The sequence below is a fragment of the Giraffa tippelskirchi genome, chromosome 1, assembly GCF_054371585.1.
Source record: "Giraffa tippelskirchi isolate mGirTip1 chromosome 1, T2T-mGirTip1v1.2.pri, whole genome shotgun sequence".
Classification (NCBI taxonomy): Eukaryota; Metazoa; Chordata; class Mammalia; order Artiodactyla; family Giraffidae; genus Giraffa; species Giraffa tippelskirchi.
In genome coordinates, this window is record NC_137275.1 from 52,488,972 (window position 1) to 52,504,947 (window position 15,976).

Genomic DNA, 15,976 nt, shown 5'->3' on the forward strand with positions numbered 1-15,976 from the left:
TTCACTTTCAGGTATATTTTATGGGCTTCCAGGTGGCTCAAGTGGTAAAGAATCCACCTGCCGCTGCTAGAGATGCAGGTTCTGTCCCTGCGTTGTGGAGATCCCCTAGAGGAGGAAATGACAACTCACTCCAGTATTCTTGCCTGGAGAACCCCAAGGACAGAGGAGCCTGGTGGGCTACAGTCCATAGGGTCGCAAAGAGTTGGACATGCACGCATGTGGGTACGCATATGTGCGTGAGTATGCACGCACACACAAACACACGCATACAGAGACAGGTATATTCTGTAGGATACTGAGTTTTCATGAAACATATCTATAGATTTTATAGATGAATGTCAGACCGTGATATCCTTCTTTATTCTTAGGATAAAATCTCAGAATATCCCTTGCAAAATGCAGAAGATTTCATAATGTGCAAAGGCTTATGTTATTGACCTAAACACCACAGCAGAACCAGGACCAAATATGACCTCTCTTTCAACTTTTTCATTAAATTTTATTAATTCCCCAGTTTTTAAACATTGAACATTTTTTTAAAAAGTTGTTAATATATTAAGGTATCTCAAGAATTACTGTAAAATTACTATGGACCTTATTGAACCATTGTTAAGCCAGGAGGAAGCCACTTCAAACTTTAAAGGTTTTTGTGTCCTGTAGGATTTGAATGAAGATAGGGGAATCTGATCTGATTCCCAACCTAGAGTTTACTGAATCGTTTTTTTTTTTAAGAAAAATGTTGTTTACCTTCACTTGGTAGAATTAATACTTTTCTGTTTCAGACACCTCATGTTCTTTGTTGACAAATCAAGACTGAGAGTATGTAGAGGTTCTGAGAGGAAACATTTCTAGTTGAAGATTCCTGTTTTCATCATGATCAGTAAAGAGTGCCAGGAATCTGTTTTGTGCTAAAGCTTACTAGAAGTGTTGCTGCCTCCGGAGCAACAAGCAGGAAGTACTTCTGCCCTTAAAACCAAAAATAGATGCTCTTTCTCATTATCATAGCTTAAAAGATCATCTTTTTTAATGAGATGGGCACATCCCTTGTGGTTTTCACAGATTTAATGATCAGGTTATTTAATGCAGAGCTTGGAGAAAAATAGGTCTGGTGAGACAGATAATGGAAATTTTCCTGAAAGTTAAAGCAGTATCAACTTTGTTCTTTTTCTTTCCATAAATCTTTTTACCTCTTCTTTTCTCTTTTATTTGTCATTTACTATTTTTGATGGTACTTAAAGAAATTTAATTTATTAAAAAATAAAATTTTAACATGTGGGTACATATACACAATTTTCACTCTATTTTAACTTCAAAAGATCATCACTAAGGAAGAAAAAAATTATTTGCAAGAAGATTTGGATGTGTCAGGATTTAAGTATACAGTATATAGTCTTAAGTTACTTTTGACAATTCTATTGTATGTTAATGTGTTGGCAATCAGAAGGAGAGAAATGGCTTCTTTGCTGATTTTAGGAAGCTCTGTTTGTGTTCTGAATAGTGGAGCAAGGGAAAATGGAAGAAAGAATAAGGGAAATAAGGTAATGTATATGAAAGTGCCATGTAAATTGCTAAATAACGTAAAGATGGTAGTTACTACTATTGCAGTGATATAACTTACAGTGAGAAAGCAAAGATTTAATAAAGAAAAATGGGAAAGGGGGAAGAAATCATTTGAATTAAGAAAAAGTAAAGAAAGAAAGTGGGAATATCATAATTCTGGCAGACGGGCAGAGTTTTACAATCTGGTTTTTTTAACCTGAAAATGCAATAATACTTGTACTTTTTGTTTAAACAGTTATGTTGAAAACATTTTATTAACAGGGGCTTTCCTGTAGCTCAGAGGGTGAAGAATCTGACTGCAATGCAGGAGACCTGGGTTCAATCCCTGGGTCAGGAAGATCCCCTGGAGAAGGAAATGGCAACCTACTCCAGTATTCTTGCCTGGAGAATTCCATGGACAGAGGAACTTGGCGGGCTACAGTCTATGGGATCTCAAAGAGTTGGACACAACTAAGCGACTAACGCATACAAAGAAAGGTTGTTGATCTTATCATATGAGGTGGAGAGAGTTGGATAGAAACCACCAGGCAGATGACTTTCTCAGCTCTAAATAAAGATCTATGCGTCATAGGGCGTTAGGTACTGTGTTTCCATTTAATTAAGGTTTAATTTACATTTGCTTATACTGTCTAAGCCTTTCATTTGTTGTTCTTCATACCTTTGCAAGATAGGTATCATTAACCCATTTTACAGAGGGGTGTAGAAGGCTAACTGACTTGCCTGCAGCTACTTATCTAGTGGCACATTTCCACAGATACTTCACATCAGAGCAATTGATTTAGTTGTGTTTCTGGATATTCAACTTACTAAATGTCTCTAAAGGAAGTCCTTGTTAAATAACTGTGTGTGTGTGTGTGTGTGTGTGTGTGTGTGTGTGTGTGTGTTACTTAGTTGCTAAGTCGTGTCTGACTCTTTGCAACTTTATGGACTGTAGCCCACCAGGCTCCTCTGTCCATGGAATTCTCTAGGCAAGAATACTGGAGTGGGTTGCCATTCCCTTCTCCAAGGGATGTACCCAACTCAGGGATTGAACCCAGGTCTTCTGCATTGCAGGCAGATTCTTTACCACTGAGCCACCTGAGAAGCGTCATAACAACTATAGGAGGTAAATATTACTATTATTTCCATCTTATGGATGAGGAAACTGAGGCATGGTCACTTACTAATAACACCCCAGGGCACATTTTGGGTTTGACTATGTTTGTACTAAATGACTTCCTGTGAGTCTTAAGGAATAGGAGTTGAATTCTATAAGAACCAAGGAATAAACAAAGACAGACGTCTTGGCTGCCCTAGTATGGGTTCAGAATGTGAACTGTGTCCTTCAGAGATTATCTGGAAGTTGGTATTTTAAGTTTTGTTCTCGTAGGCTTTTTAATTTTATTTGGTTTCCAAACTTATTGCTGACTTGAGGAAGGGAAAGATTGATACTTGAACAGTAATGAAACTCAACTCCTCAAGGGAGAGGAGATAACCAAACTAGGCAGGCAAAACATCTCCCAAAATGTCACAGTCTTGACCTTTGAGTGGAGAAGCAGACATCCCTCTGTGCCTGGAAAGGTGGTCTTGCCACTGGCTGCTCTTGGTGGGGTCAGTGGGTTACCAGCAGCCCCCACATAGAGCCAGCCTTTCACCCTGTGCCTCTGTCCCATCCATTCATCTTCCACTCAGCCTGACTCCACTTAGCCCTAGACCTGGATCTGTGACTCAGATTTCACCTTTGGTTCTCCTTTTCCTCGGTGTTTGAATTACAGCAGCCTCTTCCTTTTGGTTCCCAGAGTGTCCTGTTGCTTTGGTAGGAACTCCCCATCCAGTTCATGCTGGTAGGAACTGAACATCTGCTTAGTATCCACAGTTCAGTTCAGTCACTCAGTCGTGTCTGACTCTTTGCGACCCCATGAATCGCAGCATGCCAGGCTCCCTGTCTATCACCAACTCCCTGAGTCCACCCAAACCCATGTCCGTCGAATCGGTGATGCCATCCAAAAATCTCATCCTCTGTTGTCCCTTTCTCCTCCTGCCCCCAATCCTTCCCAGCATTAGGGTCTTTTCCAATGAGTCAACTCTTCACATGAGGTGGCCAAAGTATTGGAGTTTCAGCTTCAACATCAGTTCTTCCAATGAACAACCAGGACTGATCTCCTTTAGGATGGACTGGTTGGATCTCCTTGCAGTCCAAGGGACTCTCAAGAGTCTTCTCCAACACCACAGTTCAAAAGCATCAATTCTTCGGCGCTCAGCTTTCTTCACCATCCACAGGAGTCCCGTCTTTTCCTCAGTCAGTGTTTCTCATGTTCTAATAGAGCAAGATAATTGATAGTCATATTGATGATTCTGTGCCACCAGAGACTAATCATTTTCTGGACTCTCTGAGAAGGCATTATCTTTTAGGGGAAAAAAAAATCCAGTATGATTGAAATGAAACCCGTTTTATTACTTAGATGGGTCGTCTTTTAGCTGTTATGAAAATCATCATCATCATGTCTTACTCCTTGAGGTTTCTAAAAAGCATAAATTATACAGTATTATAATGCAGGGTGATACCAGAGAATTATGAGTTATAAGATTTAGCATAACCAACTTTCTAGTAGCTTGAACCCACTTTCATAGCAGAAAAGATGTTACATTGAACAAAGCCCTTCAGGAAAATATTTTGCTTACAAATTTGTCTTTTAGGGCAATAGCAGCAAGTACTTAAGTAGAGTGATTGTGTTATCATAAAATAGTTAGAAAGGGAGATCGCAGAACAAGTGGTTGTTGACATGGAATGTTTATTTTGGAGAGAATTCTTGACATTTTTGCCCCATGTCAGCAAAATTAGAATTTGGGGGAGAGAAGGGAAGCGTTAATGTATTTGTTGAGGATTAATGTCCCTGTAGAGAACATTTGTGTTAGTGAATATATTATGGATAGTATCATAAATATAGTAATTAAAAGGTTGCACACTGAACACTTTGTGTACTGGCATAAATATTCCTTTCCTCTCCTTGGTGGCTTGCATTCAAGTGAATAGTGTATTGTTCATCTTGGTCGCCTGGATTCTTTTTTCTTTTTTTGAAGAATTAATTTATTTTTGGCTGTGCAGGCTTTTCTCTAGTTGCTGTGAGCAGGGGCTACTCTCTAGTTGCAGTGCTCTGGTTTCTCATTGCGGTGGCTTCTGGTTGCAGGCTCTAGGGTTGCAGCATAAGGGCTCAGTAATTGTGGCTTTTGGGCTCCAGAGCACAGGCTCATTCATTGTGGTCATGGGTTTAGTTGCTCCATAGCATGTGGGATCTTCCCGGAACAGAGATCGAACCCGTGTCTCCTGCATTGGCAGGTAGATTCTTCACTGTTGAGCCACCAGGGAAGCCCTGGTCTCCTAGATCCTTAATCAAGAATAGAAAAAAGGATGTTAGTGTTTTAGATCTGTTTCCTTCTCGATATATTGCTGTTCAGATGGGCAGAAACAGAGTCAGTGTTTCAAGACTGAGTTACCGAGTACTTTTTTAACAGTTCAGAAGCATGGCACAGAGTACGTACTAACAGACAAGACAACCTACAATTCCTTACTTTTGGGAACTTTGTCCTTAAAGTTGTCTCCAGACAATACTACAGTATGCTTCTTGTCATGCGTGAAATGTGTTCACTGTGATCGGTGATGCCTCAGAGCTTATGTGCTGTAAAAGAAGGGAGATGATGAATAATACAAATACATGTCAGGATCAGAGTTTTAAGGAAGCGAGACTTGATTATCTCATCAGGATCTGTTGCCCCAGTGGGTTGAAGCTGAGCGGGTGGCTGTGTGAATGAGCCGTAGGAGGAGAAGCACCCTGCTGTTAAGAGTAATGATGTTCTGTCCTTCTCACTGAAGGATAACAAAGAAGGCAGATGGATGTAAAGTGGGCAATTTCTATTTCTTTGTATGCACAAAATGTTTGCACCTACTTATTTTCCCTTTTAAGAGGCATATTGTTTTTCATGATTTCTGAACTCTCTTACTTACACAATATTTATTTATGAGTTCATGAAGAGTTTCTTCTATGGAGAGGAAAGTGAGTGCAATTGAAAGCGATTTGCAGCTTGGCTCTGACATCAGGGTGGGAAAGGAAGAAACAGAAAGAGTAATTCTGTTCTCACTGTTTAATTGGCCTCTTTATCTCCTGGTTGTGAGAACTCGTCACTTATGTATTGGTTTATCGATTGATTCCATATTTATGGACTGCTTGCTGTATCCCCTGTGCCCCAGGGATGCGGAGATGAATGGCACAGTCAGTAGGCATCCGATGGCTCTGGAACCTTCTCTATCTTGGCCGACTTTAAGGATAACCATGTGTTTATCTACAATCCTGAAATTCTGTCATCCTCCAAAGATGGCCGGTAGATATGCTCATGTAACCAAAACAGACTAGGTCTGGAGCAGCCTTGGAGTTTGTGAGATCACAAAAGTTGCTTGGAGAACAGAAAAGCTACTTTATAAGGTATTTTCCATCGCATTAGACTTTCTAATGAACCTTGGTACGCTTGGCATTGCTGGAGCTCTTTGCAAGAGCCGAGTTACTCCACCCATCCACCCACTTCCAGACTCGCCAGAACCTGAGGTGGAAGAGTGAGCAGGAGACGGGAGCAGGGTGACATCTTAAGGGACATTTCACTAGGAAATCACGGGCAGGTGACACTGCCAGCTCCGGTCTCCTCCTCTTGCCTCTTCTTTGAGATGCCTGACTTCATTCTCATTAGATTAGTCATGTTAGAAGGTGTCTGAATTGAAGCATCTTAAGAAGCCTGTAGGATAGTGGGTTGTGGTTTCACTTAATGAAACTATGTGTAAATATTTGGAAAGGTTGGCACTGAGATCAAAAATCATTTTAAGAAGAGAATTCGTCTGAATCTTTTGCTCGTGTGCTGTTTCTTTTAGTACTAATATGTTCTACTGTGGATGTGCTGATCTTGCAAATGCCCCTTCCTGTCTTGATTTGTACTAGCTATGTTTATTTACCTTAAAACAGGGTTAGACTACTTTAATTTTACAGGATAGCCCAATACCAAGATTTTCAAGATCTGTGGCATCAAACCATCTGTGTGTCAACTTATTCTTAGCAAAGAGCCATGGCAGCTATTTTGTCTACAATGTTGATGTCATTTGGTCCATTGCCTTTAATATCCCACCAATGCTGTTACCCTCAAACCTACTATAACCAGATTTGTTTTATTCCTTTTGTTCTAATATTCTTCTAATGTCAGAGGGTTGTAGATTCCGCTTCCTCTTAAGGTCAGGTCCTTCATTTGTATTCCTGACCCTTTTACCCACCTTCTTTGGGTCATTATCCTGTTCTTACCTCTCCCTCTTGAACTCTCACCCCTTCTCTCTCTACCGATTCCTTCAGCTAATCAATGAACTTCCATTAGCACCAGTCTCTTCCAACAACTGTTCATTCTCCTTTCTCTTCTCTCACTTGCTCTGTTATCTCTGCCTTCACCACCTTCAATCAAGGTGGCTCATGGCTGCTGAAGTGTCAAATTCAAAGCTGTATTTTTCATTTCTTATCTTTAATCATCTCGTTGTCTTCCGTGGTACCTCTCTGACTTTCTTCTTTGGTCTTTTTCACAAGGTCTTTTTCCTCGCCCCATTCTGTCATTGTGTTCTCTAGGCTTCTGCTTTTAGCACTAATCCTCCTGTCGTCTCCCTCTACCCATATTCCTTCAGTGATCTCACCCGCTAATCTAATTTCTGCTACTTCCTATGTAATAACCACTTTTATGTTTTGCTCAGGTTTCTTCACCAACCTTCACACTCAAGAACATCTGGAAGTCCTCACCCAAATCTTCTACATCTCAATTTCTAATGCACCAAACTAAACCCATTGTCTTCCTTATTAAACTTGTTCATTCACTAGTATTCTCTACCTCTATTGTCACTATCATCTACCCACATGGAGTCAAGTGCCATGTTATTCTGCTTTCAGTGTCTGGATGTTTCAAGTACTAACTCTTCTCCCCTTTTTCCTTCCCCACCTACCTCCATGCCCTAATCTTACCCGTTCCTCTCCTACCTGATAACCAAACGGGCCCTACTGGTCTCCTTGCCTCTGCTCTGCCCTCTGTGAATCCATCCAGAAAGTAATGTATTTGAAACTCAGATCTGATCCATCAGTGGCTCTCTGCAACCAGTTCAGAGGTTTTGAATATGTGTACAAGGTTGCGGTCTGGCTCCAGCTTCTTTCCTGGCTTCACCCTGGAGAGTCTAGCAACACTGAATTACACTATGCAGTTTCTTACTTCTGCCTTTTCCGTTGTCCGGTCTCCCACTCCCAGTTTGGCTAAGTCCTGGTCAGCCTGAGGACATGCTAGACATCCCTTATATTTGGAAGTCTTCCCTGCTTCTCTATTTCTTGGCTGCTTGCCATGAATCTGAGTCACTGTGTGCATCCCACTGCCCTTTGGGGATCATTTGTGTGACTTTGCTTTCCTTAAGACAGAGATAGTGTCTTATCTCTGTAGCTCTCGAGCCTAGCACAGTGCTTCGCATATAGGAGGTGTCCAACGAATGATTTTTAAGTGAAAAATTGATAAGGACAGTGAATCAATTTGTCTACAAAACTGGGAAAAAGTAATCCATGCATAGTAGTACCTTTACAAGGGGGTATGAAGTGGGGCTTCTGGGGTGCTGATAATGTTGTGGGTTTTGATCTGGTGTGTTCAGTTTAAGAAAATTCATTGAGCTGTCCGTGTGTGGTATGTGTCATTTTCTGTATGTTTTACTTCAATGAAAAGTTGTAAAAAATTAGATATTTTTGTTGCTTAATACAGAAAATCTCATGTCTCCTTTCAAGCTTTACAAGTTTTTATAGGGTATGAATTTAGATGTCACAACAAAGAGCCAGGCTAGTACTATTCCTTGATGTGAAGGAAAAGTGAGATGAGAAAGCATCTGTGTGGTGGGGTCGTCTGGTCTTCTCAAGAGGGCCAATGAGGGCCAGCACTGATGGACAGACTTGTGGTCACCTGTGCTTCTGTCACACTCAATAGAGGGACCACATGCTAATTATCAGTGTGCTCTGGGCCTCCGGCAGTGGCAGGGAGACTTCATCTTGGATGTGACCATGAATAATTCATCAACCTGGTTATCTGGAAATTTGTGATCATCATTAGCATTTTAATGAAAAAAATGCAATCATTATCCTAAATCTGTTTTTTTAATTTCTGCTTTTTTTTTTTCGTCTCCCTTCTATAACAGCTTAACCATCTCAGTCTTTCCTGAGTACTTGGAAACTGCCGGGGTCCCTGACAATGTGCTGACTGGTCGTCGCTATGGGCAGACAGTACCCAGAGGCTCACTGTCATCCAGGCAGCTCATGTACGTATGAGATTTGTCTCTCTCTTTTTTTCCCCCTTTAATTTTCCGTGTAAAATATGGCAGGATACTGAACTGGTGAAGGTTTATAAGATATACATGAGAGTATTCAGAAATGCAGGAGAATGGATTGCTCTAGGGTAAGTTTTTAATATTGAATGATGGGAAATGTTATCTAAATTAGGATTTTTATAAATCAGTGGCCCTATAAGACAGACCAGAAGTGTGTATCAGCAATCTCTCTTTTCTGTTTCAGTGTATCCAGTTACACATAGGTTTTTTTTTTTTTGCTTGTTTGTTAAAGCTTTCCTTTTTCATTGCAATATTTAACATTTGAAACAATAGCAATGCCATTAATGAGAAACACTTCCCAGTGACTTAAAACATACCTTTGAAATAAAAAAATTCATGGACCCAGAAGAGGTCCTCAGGTTATGTCATTGTTGAATACATGTTGGCAAGCGAGTTCCCAACTCTAATATCTTACCATTCTCCACAGGAGGAAAGTGTTGATTCCCTCAGTGATGACTTACTGTGTCTCACAACAGTTCCCTTTTACCAGTATTAGTCTTTTGGGAATGTCCACAAATGCAGCCTTTTCCTGTTTGGTCCCACTCTGATTAACTTAGGAGAAAGATGGTCATTGCACATTTAATGATCTCTTATTTCTATAGTCTGTCTCAGACTTATTTTTTGCCCTCTTTAGTCTCTAAACCTTAGGCCAGCTTTTTAGGTATTTACTTTTTTTTTTTTTTTGCATCCCTTTGGACCTCTGGAATTTTGGCTTCAAATCAGGGATGTGTTTTGAGTAATTCCTTGGAGTGCTTGTGCTCCCCATCCTTCCGTAGTTATGTTTATTCATAGTTACCCTTAAGCCCCATTTCCTTGTACATTTCCCTTTTTTTTTTTTTTTTGCCTTCATAGAAAAGTTAGAACCACCCTCAACCCTTCCCCCAGACAATTGCTTCTAAAATAAGCCAGGTCATTAGAAGAAGCAGCGGAAGGGAGAGCTGACGGCAGAGTGGGGGCTCAGACCAAGCACACCAGCGTTAGAGCCACTGGGTGGGAGCAATGGCCTTTACACATCCACTTTCGTATCCTTCAAGGGCATCACTGTATTACCCTAAAATTAGCGATTTTCATAGTGAACATAATCAGAAAAAGTTTAACCTTGTGATACTGTAAAATGGAGACTGGCAAAGGGTGGCCCTTGAGTCAAATCCAGCCCATTCCTGTTTTTGTAGGGACTAACAAGGGTTTTCATATTTTTGAATGGCTACCTGCCTAATTTCTGTTTTTGCTTCTTGGCCCTCAGAGCCTAAAATATCTATAATTTGACCTGTTAAGAAAAAATTTTGCCTATCTCTGCTATAGAAATATTTTGAAGGCATATGCTATGATTGAACCATATGAAATTGTTAATATTCAACTGTTTTTGACTTACAAAAATGCTGATTGCTTATGTGGTGGTTTAGTCGCCACATTATGTCTGACTTTGTGACCCCATGGACTATAGCCCGCCAGGCTCCTCTGGCCATGGAATTCTCCAGGCAAGAATACTGAAGTAGGGAACCATTCCCTTTCCGGGGGATCTTCCCCACCCTAGGGACTGAACCTGGGTCTCCTGCATTGCAGGCAGATTCTGTACCAACTGAGCCACCAGGGAAGCTCATGATTGCTTATGGTTCAATCTAATATATTTTTAGGAAATTCTTCCTTTAAAATGGTTAAAATTTTAAAATTTGGGTTCTTGGAGCAGAAGTGAATTACCTTAGAAAATTCACAAGTGTTGACCTGCTCACTTGGGCCAAGCCCAAGAGGGTGTGATCAAGGCCTTGAGGGCCATCAGTGTGCTGGGCCCTGTACTGCTCGCCTGCCCTGGCTCTCCTGCCTTTCCTTCTCTCCCATTCACCGTGTGGACATTTCCTCCCTTTCTTAAGAAATTGCCATTTAAAAAGTTTCAGCAGTAATAGGCACAAACGATTATTTCTTTTGGCCTTCTCTCCTTGACTTCCTCTGTTCTCCGTGATGAAAGACATGGATTTTGTTTGTTCTTCTGCTCTGTGCCACTCTCTGCATCATGAATTTACTAGAAATTCTTCACCTCAAGTGGGATATGCTCTGGAAAGTTCATATTATCATCCTCATTTCACAGATGAGAAAACTGAGGCTTGAAGCAACAAAGTAACTTGACAGTGCAGAGTTGCAGTTTGAGCTGAGATTTACTGCCTTCTGCTTGTGTTCTTTCCTCCTGCCAGACTTTCTAGTGACCTGGTCATCACTTGGATGACCACTTATTTAGATATTGTCCACCTATCTGTTCTCCACGCCATATCTTTTAGTAATATGGTCTTAGAAGCCTGAAAGATTCAGCATCAAATGATGCTGATATCTGTCTCAAATCTCCTTTTTTTTATCCATTATTTGAACCCAGTACCTGCAGGTAATCTGAAGGCCCTAAGAGAGAACTTCATATAGAAAGAGTATAATAATGTAGTAACAGCGCTTTAAAAATCATGCAAGTAATATATGTTTAATATAGAAATTTTTAACTTAATTTTTATTTTATATTGGAAGATAGTTGTTCTACAATGTTGTGTTAGATTCTGGTGTACAGCAAAGTGAATCAGTTATACACATACATATATCCATTCTTTTTCAGATTCTTTTCCCATGTAGGTAATTACAGAACATTGCATAGAGTTCCCTGTGCCCTACAGTGTTATCTATTTTATATATAGTAGTGTGTTTGTATTGAGTATTTTATATATAGTAGTGTGTATGTGTTAATCCCAAACTCCTAATTTATCCCTCCCTGCATCTTTCCCCTTTGGTAACTATAATTTGTTTTCTAAGTCTATGAGTCTGTTATTAAACAATAAGTTCATTTGTACCAAATTTTTAGATTCCACATAAAAGTGGTATATGATGTTTGTCTTTGTCTGTCTGACTAACTTCACTTAGTATGATAGGTTCATCCATGTTGTTGCAAATGGCATTATTTCATTCTTTTTTTTATAGCTGAGTAATGCATGGGTGCTTAGTTGTGTCCCAATCTCTGTGACCCCGTGAATTGCAGCCCACCAGACTCCTCTGCCCATGGAAGTTTCCAGGCAAGAATACTGGAGTGGGTTGCCATTTCCTTCTCCAGGGGATCTTCCCGACCCAGGGATCGAACCCCCGCCTCTTGCAACTCCTGCATTAGTAGGCAGATTCTTTACCATTTCACCACCTGGGAAGCTCATGGCTGAGTAATATGCCATTGTATATATGCATCATGTCTTCTTTAGCCCTTCCTGTGTTGATGGACATTGAGGTTGCTTCCACATCTTGGCTATTGTAAAAGTTCTGCAGTGAACTTTGGGGTGCATGTATCTTAGAATTAGGGTTTTCTCTAGATATATGCCCTGAAGTGAGATTGCTGGATCTTATAGTAACTCTAGTAGCCTTTAAGTCTTCAAAGCTTCGACTTTCTCCACTGACTTTGAGTTCCATTTTCAGTTCTGGCCCAGGGATTTATTTCTCATGATTTTGACTTGTTTTCTTTGTATTTAAAAAGTTCTTAGATCTTATTCAGTTTTTTCATGTATTTGAAACAGGCAGTCTTTTTTTGTCATCTTTGCTTACCATATTGACTAGAAACTTTACTGCTGCAGTCTGATTAAAGGATTTTTAAGCCTTTTGAATCATCTGATTATAATCCCTAATTTCCTTAGAACTTTAAATAGAAGTAGGTGTTAAATAAATATTACTTCAGTGGATGGGTGTTCTGCAGATCCTTTTACTGAGTTGCCTTGTACCTGAGTAACCACACTTGTGTAGTTTAATGAACTGCAGTTTCAATGATGGCCACCTCATTCTTCGTGGAATACCACTTTCCATGCACAGCTCGAAATCAGTAGGTTAGGCTCTAGATTGTCAGATGTTATGTGAACCCAAGCTGTGAAATTGTTTTATGAGGCCTGTCTCCTAGCAGTATTTTTAGGTTATTTACAAATATGGAAACATATTTCATGTCCTAGTAAATAAGGGTCTATCTTGACTTTACGAGTAATAAAGAAAGGTTACTTCTATATATTTATCTTTCTCTGAAGAAGAATTGTCCAAAGTTCAGTTGTCCAAGTTAAAATCCCTTTTTTGTAAATTTTTTTCTTTTTAAAAAACCCTTCTCTCATCTGTTTCTTCTGAGCTAGAGATTTGAGGTCTTGTTTTGTTGTCATTAAAAAAAAAAAAAGAAAGTTCTCCTTTTACAAGGATGCTGTGGATCTAGTGCTTTCCTCTGCAGGAACAGGGAGAAGGGAACGAAGTAGCCTCATGTCAGGTCTTCAGTGATAGGAGTCAATATCCTGTAAGGAAGCCCGCTTGGTGTCTATGTCGGTTGCAGAAGGACACTCTGAAAAACATGGCGGAATAGTCCTTGGAGAGCTGAGTGTGCATCCCTTTTCTCTTTCCAAACACTAGCTTTCTTGCTGCAAAGGAACCTTGTTGGTAGAGTGTGGTGAGTACCTACATTTCTAGGATAACTGTAGGGGTTCTGAGCAGCCTTTTCCTCACTCCTCTTGTGAAGAGGATTGGGTTGGTGGTGATGGATAGCCTTCTGGATACGTGGGCAGGCTTTGACTCAGGGAGAGATAAGAAGGGTGTGTTATCCTTGGGGAGGTGACCACAGAACTTTCTGCTAGGGGGGTGCTGCTGCTGCTGCTAGGGGGGTAACTGGGCAAAAATGTCCCAGCCAGACTGGGGCATTAAGACCCATTTTCTGGAAGCCTCTGGAAAGGAAAGAAGAGAAATAAGCAACTTTATGGGGCAATTTTGAAGCCAAAGCAAATAGAATTGGTGTTCTAGGTTTCTTGGACATTTGCTCATTTATGCAAATTTGAATTGTTCTTTGGGGAAGTGAACTTGGGTGAACTGAATGAATGTCATGAAAACCAGTGCAGAATGAAACCCATAGAATTCTGAAAGGAATGACTTGGTATATATCAGAGTCACGAGATAGGTCAGTTTGTTGTTAGCATCTGTACCTTCTAGACCTTCCTTGTATGAGAATGTAGATGGATGGATGGATGGATGGATGGATGGATAGATAATAGAGTATATAGAAATTGAAAATAGCAAGCTATTTGAATAGTCTGTTAAGAATGTTTTGTTAAAGCTATATTTAGACTTTTTAGTCCTTTTCTCTCTCTCAGTTTTATGGAAAATACTTAAATCCATGGTCTTACTCTTGATTTCTCCTTTGAATTCTTTCTTGGGACTGTCCAATTATGGGGAAAAAACAGTTGATCCCGATCTCTTAGGGTACAAGAACATTCCTCAAAAAGCTTAAGTTATATATTGCTCATTTGGGATTTGATACCAATAAATTCACCATGACTTGGCTAAATCATGCATACTTGCTACCATCTTATCCTTTTGACTGAGGCTTGGTTAGGGGTAAAGAGGATTTCCTGAACATCAAGAGATAGAAGATTTTTTTTTTTAAGTCACTATTTTTCACACTGAAGGGTCCAATTTAAGCAAAACTTTAGTCACTCAGTCGTGTCCAACTCTTGGCAGCCCTGTGGACTGTAGCCGCCTAAGTTCCTCTGTCCATGGGATTCATCATGCAAGTATACTGGAGTGGGTAGCCATTTACTTCTGCAGAGAATCTTCCAGATCCTCAGTCGTGTCCAACTCTTGGCAGCCCTGTGGACTGTAGCCGCCTAAGTTCCTCTGTCCATGGGATTCATCATGCAAGTATACTGGAGTGGGTAGCCATTTACTTCTGCAGAGAATCTTCCAGATCCAAGGATGGAACCTGGGTCTCCCACGTTGCAGGCAGATTCTTTAGCATCTGAGTCACCAAAGTAGACTTCTCTTTTTTTTTTTCCTGATTGATTGACAGAGTGGAGGTAAGGCTGGACAGGTGATCAGAGCCAGTCAATCGATGCATTGATGCTACACCTGCTATACTCGTAATGCTGTGCTGGCTTTTCTGGAGGGTTGACAAGAGTTACATAGGGCTCTTAAACAGTTGATAGCATAGGTAGACATGACCAAAGGTAGTAACTGCATCAGGTAGACTCAAATTGTGTGATGTAGCAGTTTAGAGGAGAGGAAGGCTAGTAAAGATATGTGTAATCAATGAAGTTCAAGATCTAAAAATCAAATGTAGAGAACATCTTTCTCCAATCAGACACAAAGGTTTGGGAATAGGTCTTATTCTGATCATACAGATGGCAGAGCAGCTATGGGATTGCAGTTGCCATGGGTGGTATTTGAAGGGCACATGAAATGGGATATCATGGAAGGAACTCATGGAGAGTGGGGTCACACAGTACGGGTCCATTGGAGTGCATAGCCTGGTGAGAACAAAGCATGTTCATAATAATGCCTATTTTTGTTACTATTAACACTAACACTTACATAGCCAGACACTATTCTGAGCACTTCAGGTGTGTTCTTGTAATCCTCCAACAAGTCTCTGTGACATAGATGCTACTGTTATCACTCAGTTACAGACAAGGACACTGAGGCACAGATGAGATAAGTAACTTATTTAAGGTTACATAGTAAGTGGTATAGTTGGGATTTGAACCCCAGAGTCAGGCTCCTGGGTGTGTGCTCTTAACCACTGTGCTGCCTGCTCTGGTCAGTGTGAGAGTAGGAAAGGGTTACAAGCAAGAGATGTTATTGGTGAGAGAGAGAATTCCAGGGTCCAGATTGCACAGGAGCAGGTTCTGAGGATGCAGTGTCTGTTTGGTGGCCGCATGGAGGTGTTGGGCTTCCCTGGTGGCTCAGTGGTAAAGAATACATCTGCTAAAACAGGAGATGTGTTTGATCCCTGGGTCAGGAAGATCCCCTGGAGAAGGGAATGGCAACCCACTCCAGTACTGCCTGGAAAATCCCATGAACAGAGGAGCCTGGTGGGCTACAGTCGGTGGGGTCGCAAAGGGTCGGACATGACTGAGCGACTAAACCACCACCTGAAGTGTTAGCGATGCAGACGGGAGTTAGAGGTCAGCCGCATCAGCCCGTTCTGGAAGCAGGGAGCAGAGGCAACGGTTTGGAGCACTTGCTGGATGCTGGGCTCTGGGGTTACAA

At 40.8% G+C, this 15,976-nt stretch overlaps 1 protein-coding gene across 21 annotated transcripts in view; it reads left to right on the top strand.

The window, feature by feature from the left end:
* The window catches only part of APBB2 (amyloid beta precursor protein binding family B member 2), a 368,065-nt gene that overhangs the window by 131,629 nt on the left and 220,460 nt on the right, over positions 1–15,976 (top strand). For 17 of the 21 annotated variants that reach the window (XM_081591655.1, XM_081591664.1, XM_081591485.1 and 14 more), the window contains one exon: positions 8,774–8,893. The exons of the other annotated variants lie outside the window; for them this stretch is intronic. The gene's annotated coding sequence lies outside the window, so the exon portion shown is untranslated. The remainder of the gene's footprint in view (positions 1–8,773; positions 8,894–15,976) is intronic. 21 annotated transcript variants of the gene reach the window in all.